The following is a 17340-nucleotide window of genomic DNA, read 5'->3' on the forward strand; positions in this document are numbered from 1 at the left end:
TTGAAGCACTGGAAAAAAAAAGAAGTGGCAGTTAAAACAGAATTGATTTAAGCAGTTAAATGTCAGTTTAAGGGTAAGCACTGAATGAAGAGGAGCTATCTATTCAGTTCAAAGTGCCAAGAGTTAAATGTTAGTTGAGGTAAAAGTGACAGTTAAATTGGAAGGGTACGTCAGGGTTAAATTCCTGATAGCAGCGACTGTCAGTTCAAGTTCCAGATAAAGTATATTATTTTTTTAAGGTAGATGTTTTAAGTATGAGCATGTATGAGATACAGAAGTTGGAATTAATTGTGTATGAACAGTGGAATTTTATTGAGTGAGAAAAACTTGAAATGTATCCTTTTTAAAATTTTGTTCATGTGTGAAAACGTGAGAACAAAAATAGTAGGATGTGTCAGTTGAAGTGTGTTTCAGTTGACCGCTGAAAGCAAATGAGCTCCCAGTTAAAGATTGAGAGATGAATGGGGAGAACCTGTCAGCTAACATGTAGGGAAAAAAGAACAATGCCCAAGCTTACCAGCATCAGTTTTATAATTAAACACAATATAAGGTAATAAAACATTTTTTGTATTAATATCTTGAGGATTTATTATATTTTTATTTATGAAATTAAAAAAATAAAATTATTTTTCTCATATTTCCTAAAACTAAATTATTATTATTATTATTATTATTGTTGTTGTTGTTGTTGTTGTTGTTGTTATTTAATTTAATTTAATACAGTCAGGTTTTCTTGGTATAAATAATGGTGCGATCTGGGGTTCCCTACACGCATGCGCGTTGCAGGAGCAGCTTGTCAATTCGAAACCAAGCGAGGGAAACTGAACTCCTGCAACTGTAAGTTTTCCTCTTTTATTTCCAGCATGTAATCTCATGTGTCAGTCCACACAATGGCTGCTTAAGTTGGGCATTTTACCACGATGGTCCTCTCATCAACTGCATTTCCGTACTGTCGCTCAATAGTTTGTCGAAACTTGTTTAGTGACAGTTTGACGCCAGTCAAACCTCTGTTGTCATTAGGAAGACAATGTGGGGCCAGACCCAATCTGAAAACCAATACCATTTTGCTTGCGTTACGATAAGTACAAGCATACACCACGCAGAGTATGGAGTTATACATTTTACAAATCTGTACATTTCCCTTAATAATTCGGCTTACATTCTATACGCATTCCTCACTGGATTAAATATTGTTGGTTGGTTTTTTGTTTGGTTTTGCGGCTTCTCTCAGTCTTCCATGCCCCCTAATGTAGCGCTGCTTTCCACCGCTTAAGGTCCGAGGGAAAGTTGAAATATTATTAAATAACGTGCTGCACCGTGTGTTGTATGTTAGCCGAATTTACTAATAGAGTCTGTTTATTTATAGAAACCTGTGAATTATCTTCTATTCTGTGTGTATGTTTGCAGAGAATCAATTCACCTTTAAACTAAATGGCTTTGGAATGGAGTTCCTTTGACGTTCGGTTAAATGACAACAGGATATAACGTTACCTCGGTCGCGTTACGGTTTTCTTTTCTTTTCACTAGCTTACTTGAACGCTGTAAAGTGAGTGTGAAATGTCTACTTGTCATGAGTGCTACTTTGAGACGGTCATGTTCGTGCTAAACAAGAGGTTAAGCTGCCGTCTGTGCTAATGTTTGCTAAAGTTGGCTAGCAGGCTAACTAGCTAACGGTTAACTAGCTGTAGCCGAACTTCGACAGTTGAAGTAACATTAACGGTTGAAAACAGTTTGCTTATTGGTTGTGGTGACTCTTCATGTTAGCATTAGCTTAGAGCTAGTTGTTTATAACTCCACCTTAAGAGTGACACAGCATGAACGCTGACAGGAGGACCAGCAGAGCTGATACTGTTTACATGGTGTACAGTAGCTTATGTAGTGGTTTAACCCCAGTCTGTGTTTCCATGCACTCAACGGCCACTTTATTAGGTACACCTGTTTAACTGCTCATTTACTCGAATAGCTAATCGGCCAATCATGTGACAGCAACTCAATGCATTTAGTCATGTAGACATGGTGAAGACGAGCTGCTGAAGTTCAAACAGAGCATCAGAATGATGAAGAAAGGTGATTTAAGTGACTTTAAATGTGGCATGGTTGTTGGTGCCAGAAAGTGCTGATCTACTGGGATTTTCACACACAACCATCTCTAGGGTTTACAGAGGATGGTCCCAAAAAGAGAAAATATCCAGTGAGTCAAAATGCCTTGTTGATGCCAGAGGTCAGAGGAGAATGGCCAGACTGGTTCAAGATGATAGAAAGGCAACAGGAAGTCAAATAAGCACTGGTTCCAACCAAGGTGTGCAGAAGAGCATCTCTGAAGCAACAACACCTTGTCCAACCTTGAAGCAGATGGGCTACAGCAGCAGAAGACCACACCAGGTGCCACTCCTGTCAGCTAACAACAGGAAACTGAGGCTACAATTCACACGGGTTTTCTCACCAAAACTGGACAATAGAAGATTGGAAAAACCACATTCAGATGGAAGCATGGATCCATCCTGCCTTGTATCAACGCTTCAGGCTGCTGCTGCTGCTGCTGGTGGTGTAATGGTGTGGGGGAGATTTTCTTAGTACCAACTGAGCATGGTTTAAACACCACAGCCTACCTGAGTATTGTTGCTGAGCGTGTCCATCCCTTTATGACCACAGTGTACCCATCTTCTGATGGCTACTTCCAGCAGGATAACGCACCATGTCACAAAGCTCACATCATCTCAAACATGACAATGACTTCACTGTACTCCAATGGCCTCCACAGTCACCAGATCTCAGTCCAACAGAGCACCTTTGGGATGTGCTGGAACGGGAGATTCTCATCATGGATGTGCAGCAACTGTGTGATGTCATCATGTCAATATGGACCAAAGTCTCTGAGGAATGTTTCCAGCACCTTGTTGAATCTGTGACACCAAGAATTAAGGCAGGTCTGAGGGCAAAATGGGTCCAACCCAGTACTAGCAAGGTGTACCTAATAAAGTGGCCTGTGAGTGTACATTCAGATCACAAAGGTAACCAGTAGTAAAAATACATTTAGCTGTGCATTGCTGATGTTATTTTACATTTTTGGGGTTCATGTCAGGTTTTATTGAAAGCTAACTGTAGTTGACCTTTGTTCTCATGCAGTGTACGCAGTAATATGATGTGTCTGTGACCTCTAACCTTTAACCTGTCTACTGTTAGTTGCTTGTTAAGTAGTATTTGGTGCTTATTGAAGTTGTGTTGACAGTTTTTATCTGAATTCTTAAATATAAATTGAAACAGTATTTGAGCAGCAGGAGTAGAAGAAGACATCACCATAATAGGCCCCTTTGAAGCTTAATTTCCTCTTATTTATTTCACACCCTCTGTTCAAATAGGTTGTGATTGTGTTAAGAAACCGCTCTGCCTCTTTACTGCTGACATTTTATTGAGGTGCTGCTTGGTTAATCAGATGAAGGGGATGACTGTGTGCGGCCTAACGAGTCAGAAAATGGATTTTGCTGTTTTACAATGTTTATTCTGGAGCAAATGATTGAAAATTGCATCACAAGCTACTTTAGTTTCTAAGAGGAAAGAGGCTGCAGGTATTTAATAGAAGTGACAGCTGCACAAAAAGGCATTCAGATGATTTCCTGTTCAGCTGTTTTATGCTGTATATGGAGTTTATATGTGGCTGTTAATGCCTCCATGCATGCCAACTATTTGACCAATCAGCCTCATATTTTGTGTGTGCATTTATGACAGAACGTGTGCTCAAAGACCTCTCATAGTTGCGTAAATGCACAGTTGTTGAAAAACCTGTTTTATTGACTGCTGACTCCTCACTCCTCTTAACCAGCCGGCAGGGGCCACAAGTATCCCCTGAAATAAGCTTGACTAAAAATGGCAAGCTTTACCTAGTCTTTTGCAAGCCGCATTTTGGTGTCGTCGTGACTCAAAAACCAACATCCACAGACAATGTTGGTCTCATTTTGAACTGTGGCATCTGTAGATTAATGCCATACCTGATGTATTATGATCCTCTAATGTTAGTTATGATACAAGATGAATAAATCCCCAATATTTGTTATCTTCTATGCCAGTGGTTCCCAACTGGTCCAGCCACAGAGTCCAGATTTCTCTTTCGTCATTACTTAAAGGTTCACACAGTTAAATACATTCAGTGTAATACTATTGGTCCGTGACCCACCAGTTGGGAACCACTGTACGCCATCTTGACTGCAGCTGGGAGGGACAATTCCGCTGGCTTCAGCTCTTCGCAGTCCTGCTGCAGCCCAGTTTTGTTCTGTCCTCTGCAAGATGTCTCACCACACAGGGCTTTTGGAGGTTTATGGACTTGCAGATTTTGTTGCTTTGGTTTATGGATGCACAGTAAGATGGGTACATCGTCTGTATCAGCTGATATTGGCTTTAAAATGAACTATCAAAATTGGCCAACATGGCAATTTCTGCTGATATGACCAACCGATATATATTTTTTAGAAACGGAGAAAGACAATTCGTTGCTCTAATCAAATGTAAATCAAAACCTTCACTGTCTCAAATCACATACTTCAGTTAGTACACTTCCATGTAGTAGGCTATACTGTGTGCACTATGTACTTATTGGTATAGCGCGGTAGTGTTGTCTCAAACCAAACACGGCCGTTGTGCACTTACCAGAAATGAGGACTGCAAATTTTGACCTTTTCTTCTTCTTTTAATGCCTAATGTGCAACTGTTAGCTAGTTAGCAAACTAGCATTAGCATTCGCATTATCGTTAGCGGTAAAAATCATTACAGAACTCTAAATTAACCCAATAAACATACTGCTGGCTTATATCTGACAACAGTATAGTGGTGCTTAATGCAAAAAACACATGTATAACTTACATTTGTACAATGCAGCGACGTTCACAGTCACACAGTTCTTGGCCACCATTTCCAGTTTGAAAAGTGGTCCCTCCCCTTCTGCTACGTAGCCAAGATGGCGACCATTGAGGGCGAGAAGTGTCCATAGTTCCACACTCAACTTCTTGACCGTTTTGAATGCACCATCCGGGTATTCGTAGTGCACTGCATTTTTCCATTCTGCTCAGTGTGAACTCGCTTATGCACTCAAAATATTAAGTGTAATTACAGAAGTGCACGATTTGAGACACAGCATTCGTGTCGGGTGCTTGTGGAGAACGGAAAACAACAGGATACACAGGAATGCGATCCAGGGACTTTAAAAATATAGAAAGCAAGGAAGGAAGTATCAAAAAGCTTTTATTGTTGTGGTTTAATCATTAAAAGAGCCAACATGTTTCAACCCCTGCAAGTCTTCATCAGGGCTTTTAAAACGAGCTTTTACATCTGTTTTACAAATTTCTTAAACCACCAAAAAGTAAATCACCCTTGGAAAATAAAAGGCTGTGAATTATTATTTTCCTTGGGGCTTTTCAGATTTTAAAGGAAAGTGTTTTTGTTAATGCATATAAATCAGACAATGAAATTAATAAAACATAACCACACAATGCAAAGACAGATAGGCTACATGGGCTTAAACCAGGGTATTACATTAATGAATGTACATGAATGAAAATACAGATTAAAAATAATTAGGCTAAGTTGAACTCGCCCACCCTCACGCTCAGCGTCGCAGTGACGCAGACTTCCTGTCTGTTTCTGTAAGCTGAAACCATTTCCCTCAGTGGAAACGTAGCTTGTATTTCACAGATAAGAAACAATAAATTGTGAAGACAGCAAAGCCTCCACTAAAATAGCATTTTAAGTCGTGTGTGTGATTTATCCTTCAGGGATTTATATTTCGGGATTTATCCTGGCTTCATATGAGCAGAGGAAATCTCTGCTTGTCGCTAGGCTAATGTATACCATGTAGAATGCCACAGGCTGGTGCTAATAACGTTAGCATGTTGTATTTGATTGGAAAACATGTTTAGTATCAGACAGTTGTTTTGTCGATGAATGTTGTGAGTTGTAACGGAGCCAAATTATGTGCCGTTACCTTTGTTACATGTTGCTGTTGTCCCTGGTTTTATATGAGAAGAGGAAAAGATCGGTAGAGGCTAGGCTAATTTATACAATGTAAAATGCCATAGGCTTGTGCTAATAACGTTAGCATGTTGTTTTGGTCAGGAAAAGGTGTCCAGATAAAGACAAGTGTTTGTCTGTCAGTTCTGCGATTTATAGTGAAGCCAGTTTGCGTACTTGTGTTTGAAATTGTCTCTATTAAGCCATGTTTAATATGTGTTTAGCGTGTGTTTAATGTGTGTTTAGAATCAGCTATATAAATAAAGTTTGATTTGAACTAAACTTTACAGCACTTAACACAGTCCTCCACTGCCGACTAGTGTTTTGGAGGTGTAACTGCAGAGTGACACACTCACACACACCACCGCAGAAGTAAAAATAACATGCAGATTTTTTTTCCCCACGACTAATCGATTAGTTGAAGATTATGTGCGACTTTAGTCGACCAAGATTTTCTTTGGTTGATCCAATATCGTGCGTCCCTAATTTGGTAATTTTTCCTTTATTTGTGCTTCTACCATATGTAAGTAAGTAGGCTGTGAAGTTAAGTGGTTTCCTTTTTTGTCTGTTTTAAATGTGTTTATTGTTGTTATTTTCTGCTTTGTTGTGCTGTAGAGGTAGAGACGTCTGCCTTCTCTCCACTGTAATGGAACTAGATGGCATTCAGTTTGTGGTGCTCCAAGCACCAACAAAAAACCAAAAATGACCCATTTCCTCAAGATAAGCCACAGAGCTTGTTGTGAGCAGTTTCATGTAGGAACTATTTTCTTTTTTCTCAACTACACCCAACAACCGTTTCACTGCACAGAAGGGAGTGTGCATCTACTCATTGTCGAGAGGCTCGTGCTCACGACAGAGGGAGATGTAAACGTTAATGACGTTCTGCACCGCTCGCTGGTGCTAGGTGAGCTAGCAGTAGATGCATGCATGCACCCTTCTGCATGGTAATGCAGTTGCTGAGCGCAGTCCAACATTGCCGTCGAGTTTTTCAAATTCGTTTTTTTGGCGCTTTGAGCACTGCAAGCTGAGTGCCATCTAGTTCCATTACATTGGAGAATAGGCAGACATCTCTATGGCCACTATCTCCAACACTCGGCAACTCACACCATAACAACCTAAACTGATAAATAACACCACAGGGAAGAGGAAAAATACTGTAAAACTTCAGTTAGTAACCTGGGCTATTATTTGCTTAAATCACTGAATGGGTCTATATTTGGAACAGTCCTTTAATTCCTTTCACACAAAACTGTTTCAGTAAACATGAAGAAATACGATCAAATTGTTTATTTAAGCCAATATGAATATTACTTGTATAAAGATTAGGCTTCAGATGACATTATAAATTTTTTTTTTTTTTTTTTTTTTTTTTTTTTTTTTTTTTTGGACATTTGATCAAGCTCAGAGACAGAGAGTGAGTTACGACACTCAGTTCTGTTTTCAGTCAGCGTTCGTTATGGACACACACTCTGTGTAACATCCATCAAACTTGTTGAAGGTATTTTCTTTCTCAGAATTGCAAAATTTAGTAAAAACACACTTTTAAACCTGCATTGCTCACAACAGTGTGGGAAAAGTAAAGAACCTCAATTCTTCCTATAAATTGATTTCTTTAAAATCATGACATCATACTGCCCTGGCTGATGTTTCAGGCAGACACTAATCATCACTGATACATGAAAGCCAAAAAGATGAAAATGAGACTTGGCTTCCTTGAACAAATGCAGTTTTTTCCAAGTGGATCTTTTAGAGGAACCACAGACTAACAGCTGACACAGTGTGCAGCAAGCCGGTCAGTGCTGACCTGTACTAAACTGCAAGTCATTTATATACTGTACTTAACTCAAATGAGCTCCGTCTGTGTGTTAACATCTGCTTAATGTTCCTTACACAATCTCCTGCCTCTTGCTTTATGACAGGAGCGCCTCCAGAAGGAAGAATTAGAGCAAATGATTATATTTTTATGAAATCTAATATTGGGTTTATTAAGCCTCAGGGAAAATGAGCAGTGGTGCTACATCACACAGTAAAGGGCATGTATTTAAAGAGTGAGATGACTCATTAAGCCTTCATCCAGAAACTACATGGATAACTTTGTATGTGGCAGGATATGATTCAGCTCAGCAGGTGATTGATCAGTTACATGTTCGCTTTGCAGTAATTATTCAGAGCAGCAGGTCACGATGTTGTGAGTCACAAGTTGTGACAGGTAGAGACGGGGCTTACTACCTTCATTAACCTGTTTCTGGAGCGAAACTCTGTACTGAAGGTCAATAAAATGAATCACTGTGTGTAGAGTTACGTTATTAATCTGATCCCTAGGCTGTGTGTGCTCACTTCCTGCTGTCTCAGATCCACATCAGGACTGTTAATCTGTTGGCGCCACGTCATTGGTCTGACAGCCCATTAGTCCGACGTCCCGTTGTTCCGATATGTGATTATACTAGGCTATACTGTATTTGTGTACCATAGAGGATCAGCAAACACTAGAGTGTCCTAGAGAGGAGAGAGTGAAACACCATAACCTCCTGTTATTAACTCTGGTGTTCGGGTTGTGTGGGGAGCTCTCCGTGGTGCTGAACGACTTCCGGCAGGCATATTTCTGCCTTGATGGTGCGCCGCGACCGGCTCTGGGTCAGCTGGGAAAGGCTTGAGGCGAAGCAGGCTCACAGCTTATGTGTTTGCCACGTTCTTTTTCATTTTAACCCACACCATGATCTTGTCCTAACCCTAACCCTAACCAAGTGGTTTTTGTGCCTAAACCTAACCAGACCTTAACCACAGGGCATCATGATGATTTCGGAACGGACTTCGGAACAATGGGTTTAATATGGTCAGAATAATGGGATGTCGGAATAATGGGATGTCAGAACAATGGGATGTCGGACCAATGGATTGTCGGACCAATGGATTGTCGGACCAATGGGCAGACCCCAATCTGTTAATTGCTGATGATATTTTTGAATCATTACACATGTCAGTCTGTGGGTCAAATGTGCTACTTTTCAGTTTATCACTGTTAGCTCTGTTAGCACCCTGTCAGCATAGCTAGCAGCGCTAACTTATGTTATTTAATAATGCTTAAGGGGTGTAACTCCTCAAAATGAAGCTGCTTTCTTACAGGGGTGACCTGGGGGGGAGATCGGAGGGTGGCCACCATGTTTCCACATTGGTGCGGAAACATGGTGGCCACCATGTTTCCGCAGCAATGTGGTCTTGCCACCGTGGGTTGGAACAGAACACACTGCCTGCATGTGCGGAGCATGATGGCAACCTTGCTGAACTGCTACAGTAGCTCTGACAGTGGTGTTGTTGCGGCGCTGCTGCAGAGCTGCATGTTGCTGTAACTACTATATTTCCAAAATTAAAAGCCAGTCCTCCACTCAGTTATGGAGCTGTGCAAGCCACAACGTTGTCAGCAACACTGTCCTGAAAATATTTCACATTAAAAAGCCTTTTGTTCACAAATGAAGGAATTCTGTCCACAGAAAGGCTGTCGGTGTTTATTTTGAAATGGAGACAGGAAGTGTTGAGTTAAAAAGAAATATTTATATTACTTCATAGACAGAGACCGATATAGACATTAAAGCTGTAGTGAAAGGTGGTTTAACACCAATATGATCATCAAAAGACCATATTTACTGTCTATTCTCACTAAAAACGGCACGTCATGAATAAAATAGGTTCGCCCCCTATTCTCTAGATGTTCCACAGCTGAGCAGCAGCCACGCCCTGCCTTAGCAGCGCTGCTCACATGGGCAATGTGACTGCTCTAACCAGAGGCAGCCTTTGGCATCAGGGGGCCCGTTTCAGTACTTAATATGGGGCCCTACCTCGTAAAACAAACATAATTATGTTTGCCAGCTACGCGTCCTGCGTCCGTGATGCATTATAAGCTGAAAGAACGCCGTAAAGTCAGCCATGCGTCCCAAGGATGCACATATTTTCCCATGTAAAACGATACATTGTGACCAAGTGTTAAAATCATAACCAGGGCAAGAAACCGGGACTCAGCAGAAAAGGCGAGGACTCAGGTTGGTTTGCAACAAATAAGGATATGGATACTTTATTGTCCCTTACAATCCCCACAAATTAAATTAACAACAAAAATAATGAGTGCTCCGCGTTATTTTTGTCCAGTTGTGGTCAGAGCACTCTCTCAGTCAGAGAAACGGAAATAAAAGAGAACCAGCTTTCTACAGATTTGTTTTCAAAATTCAGCCAAAAAATCAAAAATTCAAAATTCTCAACTTAAATTAACAACAAAAATAAAGAGTGCTCCGCATCATTTCAGCACCATGGACAGCTCATGCATGAAAAGACAGAGACAGACAAAGGAAAAAAAGCAAGGTTTCGTTCTGCAAGGTGACAGACTATTGCAATTATCCTTTTCATGACGTCGTTCCAGTGTTTTTTCTCCAGCATTTGTATTTCTTGGTATGTTTTGCCAATGGCACTGTGCGTTCTTCTTCTTTTCGCTTGCCAAATAGGGTACAGCAGAAACAGAAAACTGAATCTGATGATTTTGAATACACTAACCATGACCTGCGTATTTTTTCTCCATTTTTCATCCTTATGAAATATCTGTCATTAGTAAAACGGCAACATGTTTGGCTCTGTGGAAGTTAAAGTCCTCTATCTGAACGGGACCTCTCCGAAAAATATTGATCCGTTGGTCACTGGTAATACGCTCTGGCCAACATGCCGGGTCTGTCTCTGTTAATGGCAGTGGGACTTTCTCCCTGGCTGCAGTGCTGGTGGCACTCCCACCATCTCCCTCACCTGTCTCAGTTGTGGGACTATCATCATGTGGTGCTTCAAACGATAATGTTTGGTCATCATTATCACCAGCTGTTTCAGTAGAAAGGTCTTTATTTTCACCTTCTCCCGTATTTGTTGTTTGGCTGGCGTTATGTGAGTGGGCGGCAGCCACTGCTTTAGTCGGTGCAGCTGTTATAGATGCAGGACCAAAGAAAGAGGTCACTTCTGGAAGACTACTCACAGCTTTCCTTTTGTTGTCTGCTAGGTTTCGCTTTTCAGCACCACTCTGGTATGTGCGTTTCATTTTGTAACGTTAGGGATGTTAGCTAGCTAGTTAGGTGATGGCTGGCAGTGATTTATTTTTGTGTCTTCCTTGCGGCATTTATTTTTTTGTCAGTCAGTTGGGGGCCACCTGGTGGCCGGGGCCCGTTTCAACTGAAACAGTTGAAACATAGGTAAGGCCGCCTATGGCTCTAACCTGTTAACAAGACTGCTGAAAAAATATAAGATGTTCCGCATCACACGCTGCTCATGCAGGTAGTAAGCTAGCAAGCTCCTACCTGACCTGGGTGGTGTGCAATGCAGTGCACTGAGTCAGTGCTGCGCTGGACTAAAAGGAAAGTGCCACTTGTATTTCACGTCATTTTGCTTTTTTTTTTTCCTAGAAAATTAATGGGTTAGTTACCAGTTAATGGGTGTTAGGTTTTATAACCCGGACTTATTCTGAAGTTGTCGAATACCGGCCTGATGCCGTTGTGTGTTTCTGCGCCTGACGGCATCAAGGGAAGGCGCTGCGGGACAACAATGTAAGTTAAGGAGGTGAAAAGGGGGCGTCGGTAGCGTAGTGGATAGGGCGCCCCATGTACAGAGGCGATGCCTCGATGCAGTGGTCACAGGTTCGACTCCGGCTTGCGACCATTTCTGCATATCACCCCCCTGCTCTCTCTCTCTCTCTCGCCCCATTTCACTCTGTTCTGTACAATAAAGGCAAAAATAGCCCGAAAAAATTAGGTGAAAAAGGAGGCAAAAAGTACGAGTGGTGGTGGATGTGTCCAACAATCACTGACTTTCACCCTGTAGGCTGGTGTTTGCTTCGCGTATAAATGTAAAGCCAAAGTGTTATTTTTTCCTAAACCCAACCACAGTCATATGTTTGCTAACCATAACCTTGTGCGTGTGTTGTTGAAGAAAACAAAAGTCAATTCAGTGTTGTACCGGCGTAGTGCATTTATTTGGTAAGAGATGTATGTAAACTGTACATTTCCTGTTAAGTGAATCTTGAAAACAGATTGGCTGAAGTTTTCATATTTCATATAGTATATCATTGTTTTATATTGTGACGTCGCCTGTCTAAATCTGCATAAATACAGGTTTATGACAGCAGCTGTGTTGTATGCTCGGCTATATCGACATTTCAAATGCGTGACACGTAAAAAGAAAGACATTAAGTTGTCCTAACTGTACTTGACTGCCACCAGTGACAGCCCATTACACCTCAGTTCAGTCACCTCCAGCTCTCTGTAGTCACCTAAACTTAATTCTGACACAGCCGAATTCAGGACCACGTACAGAGTGAGGATTGGTGGCTGGAGAGGTGCCAGTTTGCATCCTGACCACTGCTGGCCCCAAACCCCCGGCTGCTTGAGGCATCACCATATATGAGGCAGCTCTCTCCCTCTGACATCTCTCCAGACAGTATGGTTTGTGCATGTGTGTATTACGGGTCTGTCTGTGTGAGTAAAGAAATTAAATTTCCCCCCACGGCATTCATAAAGTATGTCTTAATGTAATTGCAGTTAAAATGAGTGATCACAGAGAACGTTAGAGGCAACCAAAGGCTGTGTTCCTCACTTTTATGCCACACTTAATTTTTGGGAGAGAAATATGCCATTCATTCTGGACGCTGATCATTCAGGTCCTGGATTTTCCTCCCCGCTTATTCTCCTGTGTGGAGCTGCAGACGAATATTTATGAGCTCTGAGGAGCTTACTCATCCTGTCTCCACCCGCCCCTGAGAGTTAAAAGTCGAGCACTCCCTCCTGCTTTTAAATCAGCGGCCGCTCGCTGTGGGATAGATCACTCAATGCTCGACCCCAGCGACCTCCTGCTGGACAGCTCTATGAGAGAGTGAGGACATTGGACTTTCATCTGGCCGTGGCATCCCGGTTATTTCTCCTCTTTGCCTCGCTGACTGCTGCATTACAGAGACCACCTGCCACTTTTTTCACCCCTTTTCACATGAAAAGTTTTCTGTTGAAGAGGCTGAAAGAGGAGGCTGAATTCCTCTGGCAGGAGGCTGCGATGCCTGTTCTGTGTCAGTTCTGCCCAAAACTCAGTCCGACAAACTGTATGAAATACACCAATAGGCCAAAACATTAAAACCCCTGGCAGGTGAAGTGAATAACAGTGATTGTCCTCTTACAATGCAAAGTTCTGCTGGGAAACCTTTGGTCCTGGCATTTACGTGGATGCCACTTGACACGCTCCACCCACCCAAGCACTGTTGCAGACCAAGTACACCCACTCATAGCAATGGCACTCCCTGATGGTAGTGGCCCCCCAAGCAGGACAGTGCACCATGCCACATAAACTGCTCAGGAATGACCCGAGGTACGTGACAAAGGGCTCACGGCGGTTTCTTCAAGTAAGACTTACAACTCTGTATCAATTTGATGCTTGAAAAGATTCAGAATACACTGTGCGCTCCTCGGAAAAGAATAAAAGAAGTTTGAGTTTTTATCTAGATACAATCAAGCTGAAATTTTTTTTCAGTAATGAAAACTTGTCTGGCTGACTTGATAGGAAGAAAAGAACCCTGGAAGGAAACCACCATCATTTTATCAGATTATAATTATTATCATGTAGAAATAGGATCAGTTAATTATGCTTGGTACAGACGCATCTAGTTTAATACAACAGACTACAATATGTGCCTGGAGTTGAATTGATAGAAAGTAATCACAGAATCATGGTGGCAGTTACTAGGCAGGAAAAACTGAAATGACATATTTTCCCAGTCCAGTCTCATGACCTATTCGACAAATACTGAGGCTTGGTCAGTGGCCCTCGTCATCAGATATGGACGCACAGAGGCATCCTGTAGCAGCAGTATAAGACACATACGGTGGCGGCATTTTTTGACCACATAGGGTGGGTAGGAGGGGAAACGGATGGGTCAGTTAAACTCTGGACTTTCACCTGGGAACAGCTGTTTGTTTCCCTTTTGAAACCAAAAATTTATGAAGTTACTCTACTAACAACCTAGTGTGCTAGTATGCATTAGAGCTGCATGATCATGGCCAAAAGGGTAATCAAGTTTATTTTAATAGATACTGAGATCATGATTATCTATCATCTTTTTATTGCACTTTCACACTCAGATAAACAGGGCCCTGCTTTCACTTACATGTTGTGCTACAGCTCTGCTCATGTACAGATCTTAAACAAGACTCTTCTTCACCTGATTACAGCACATCTTGTAGAAGCAAAATATAAATTAAATCATGCTAAAACGTCTCTGCCAAAATTAAATCAGCAAAGCACTGCTTTTACTTTCACATTGTGCCACATTCCTGCTAATTAAAAAAATCAAAATAAGACTGAAAATAAAAAAAGGTTGTTCTTCACCTTAATTCAGTGCATCTCCTGTGATGCAGCATTGCTGTCGTGGATGTCTAAGTTGATGCTGGACAAGGACGATGATTCAGTGAGGCAACGTTAGTGAGGTTATTCTTCTCTTCGTTTGTTCATCTTACTACAGCTTGCAGCGTTAGATGGTTTAATAAGTTATTTTTGTTGCTGTGTCACGGAAACAAATGCCATGCACTCTTTACATGTGATTTGATCTCTCTTAAATCCAAATTCTTCCAAACACTGGATAATGAACGGATAATTTTTGTTTTGCCCGTCTGCAATTGCAACTTTCAGCAAAGTTTTTCACAGGCTGCTGCATGAGTTGCGAACAGCTCCCCCAAAGTGGAGGCTGCTTTTAGGGAGCGCTTGATTTGATGTGAAGCAGATTTTTCTATGAGCGAGGCTTGCATTTAAACATCAGTATCGCAGCTGATCATGTTCATTTAATGGCAAGAAGCCAAAATCGTAATCATGATTAAGATTTGATTATTTGTGCAGCCCTGCATAGCCTGTCACAGTTATGGCATATTTCATGTCACGCAGCTTTACATTACAGTAGTAACAAACATACTTATTTCAAGCCAGACCTTTTTTTTCTAACCCTGTGCTTTTGTTGCCTTAACCTGAGGAAGTAAACCTAAAAATTTGGGTTTTTTTACCTACATTTACACAAGTTTATTTTGAAAGGAGACTGTATGCATTTAATGAGCAAAAACTGCATTTCCTGTGAATATGGCAGTTTATTTTGAAAAGACACAATGCATGTGACAAGCATAAATTGACATGCAGGAGGAGTACCCAGAACGTCATAGTTTGACTTTTGGGGCCTTTGATCATGTGTTGTTTTTCTAAAACCGTCCATCCTTCAAAGAACTATAGTAATATCCAAAATGTGGATGCAACAGGACAGGTGAACAGAGCAGTAAATGGCTGTGGAGTAGGTGTTGTAGTGTTGGTCCTGTGAGGTTCGATGGAGAGCAGCAGAGCAGCAGCATGTCGGAAACACAGTACACTCCAGTGTGGATACTGACACTGGGACAATCCTCTCTCCAGATCTATTCTTGGAGTTGGTTTTCTTTCTGCTTCTGTTGAGCCTCTCACGCTCTCATCCCCACAAAAACAGGGAAAGACAAAGATTATGCAAATGGGGAGGAAATAAGGTTTGGCAAGCGCTGCGGCGTCGCCTGAACAAACAGAGAGTACAGTTTGTGATCCTGACACACAGTGGCTGTTAGTGAGAGAGGCAGCGTCTCATCACGGCCGTCACTCTCTTGTCTGACATGTTTGTCTTCCCCCTCCGCCTCCCTCCATTCTGATTGGCTGACATTTTGGATGGATTAATTCACATCTTCTTCTGCTGTCTCACTTGATTTCTGACACAGAGGCATTTGCAGAACAAAACATGGCAGCTTACACTGGAGATCAGTTTTCACTCACTGTTGGCCACCAGCTGCTAAACAAACAATTTGTAACAATACAGCAACAAGATTTGGCTGTAACATCAAAATGTTCCTGTAGGACACCGTCCCACATTAAAGGTCCAGTGTGTAGGATTTAGGGAGATACATTGGCAGAGATTAAATATAATAAGTATGTTTTCTTTAGTGTATAATCACCTGAAAATAAGAATCATTGTGTTTTTGTTACCTTAGAATGAGACATTTACATCTACATAGGGAGCGGGGCAGCAATTATGGAGACTGCCATGTTGCACTGCTATGTTTCTGCACTAGCCTAGAATAGACAAACCAAACACTGGCTCTAAATAGGGACATTCACATTTTTGTGTCAGCCACCGTAATTCACAACCGCTCCACAATGAGAGGAAAGACAGATTTTTTTTTTTTACCTGGCTTCAAAAACCTGGTCTGTTTGTTTTGGACAGGAAGAGACCTCTGCAGATAATTTGGCTCCTGGTAAAAACCTCCTGAACAAGGAACACTGAAGGAATTCTAACCAGGAGAAGTTTCAGTTGGTTGCAGTCTGCAATCCTCACTGCTAGATGCCACTAAATCCCCCTAAATCTTACACACTGCTCCATAAAAACAAACATTTACCTTAAATTCTCAGGGTGGCTTTATCTACCCCAACTGCAAGAAACAGACCTTTTATTTGAATTAAATTATGTAAGATATATGGCATTTATTATAATATTAACGATGTACTGATTGGGAAATTCTGAGCCAATACATCATAATATTGCTCAATGCAACCTCTGTCAGCAGTTAGTTCTGGCCACTGGCTAACAGCTAACGGTAGCTAGCTCTCCTCCTGCGGATTATAACATCGATAAGCTGTTTACAATGTAGCATCATGAGAAGAAACAACAGGGTGCATACCAGCGCATCGATAGTGAATTTACTGCGTTCTTTCATCCCGATGGCATGCAGGTGAAGATCTCTGCTCATCCCAGACACATTTATTGTTGTTCTGGGGATGACGGCACACAGTTTATCTCAAGCCCTGCTTTTAGTCTGAGCAAAATTGATGTTGCACAACAGAAAAACATCTGCCATCCATCCATCAGTGAATGTCATGTTAATTGCAGATAGGCTGATGGCAGTCAACCAGTCGAATATCAGCCAGTACTGATGTTGAGCCGATAAATTCGAGCATCCTTATGTATATATGTATATCCTTATATATTTCTAACTCCCTGTTTTGGGTGCAAATTTTACTTATTTTTTTCCCCTGACCAAATGGCGAGTTATTGCTCAAGGTGCAGCCACTCAGTAGATGACCATTTGGTTTTTGGCTGGCGAGTGAAAACGTCTACTGACTACTTGAATATTTTGTCCTGTCTGCTCCAGTCTTAATTTGCAGTTGATGCTGTCCTGCTGTTAAATGTGTGCAGAAGTCAAATTTAATTACAGTGCTGACATGTTGGCATGAGGTGTTGAATAACTGAGAGGTGATCACAGGTGAGGCAGGTACATGTGGTTGATTTTT

The 17340-nt window shown here is 41.5% G+C and overlaps 1 protein-coding gene across 1 annotated transcript in view; it reads left to right on the plus strand.

Annotated features, from left to right (window-relative positions):
* Positions 1 to 784: 784 nt before the first annotated feature.
* The window catches only part of pot1 (protection of telomeres 1 homolog), a 113255-nt gene continuing 96699 nt past the window's right edge, over positions 785 to 17340 (plus strand). Inside the window, 1 exon segment of the mRNA XM_049573453.1 lies at positions 785 to 837. The gene's annotated coding sequence lies outside the window, so the exon portion shown is untranslated.

Source organism: Epinephelus fuscoguttatus, linkage group LG4 (genome assembly GCF_011397635.1).
Source record: "Epinephelus fuscoguttatus linkage group LG4, E.fuscoguttatus.final_Chr_v1".
Classification (NCBI taxonomy): Eukaryota; Metazoa; Chordata; class Actinopteri; order Perciformes; family Serranidae; genus Epinephelus; species Epinephelus fuscoguttatus.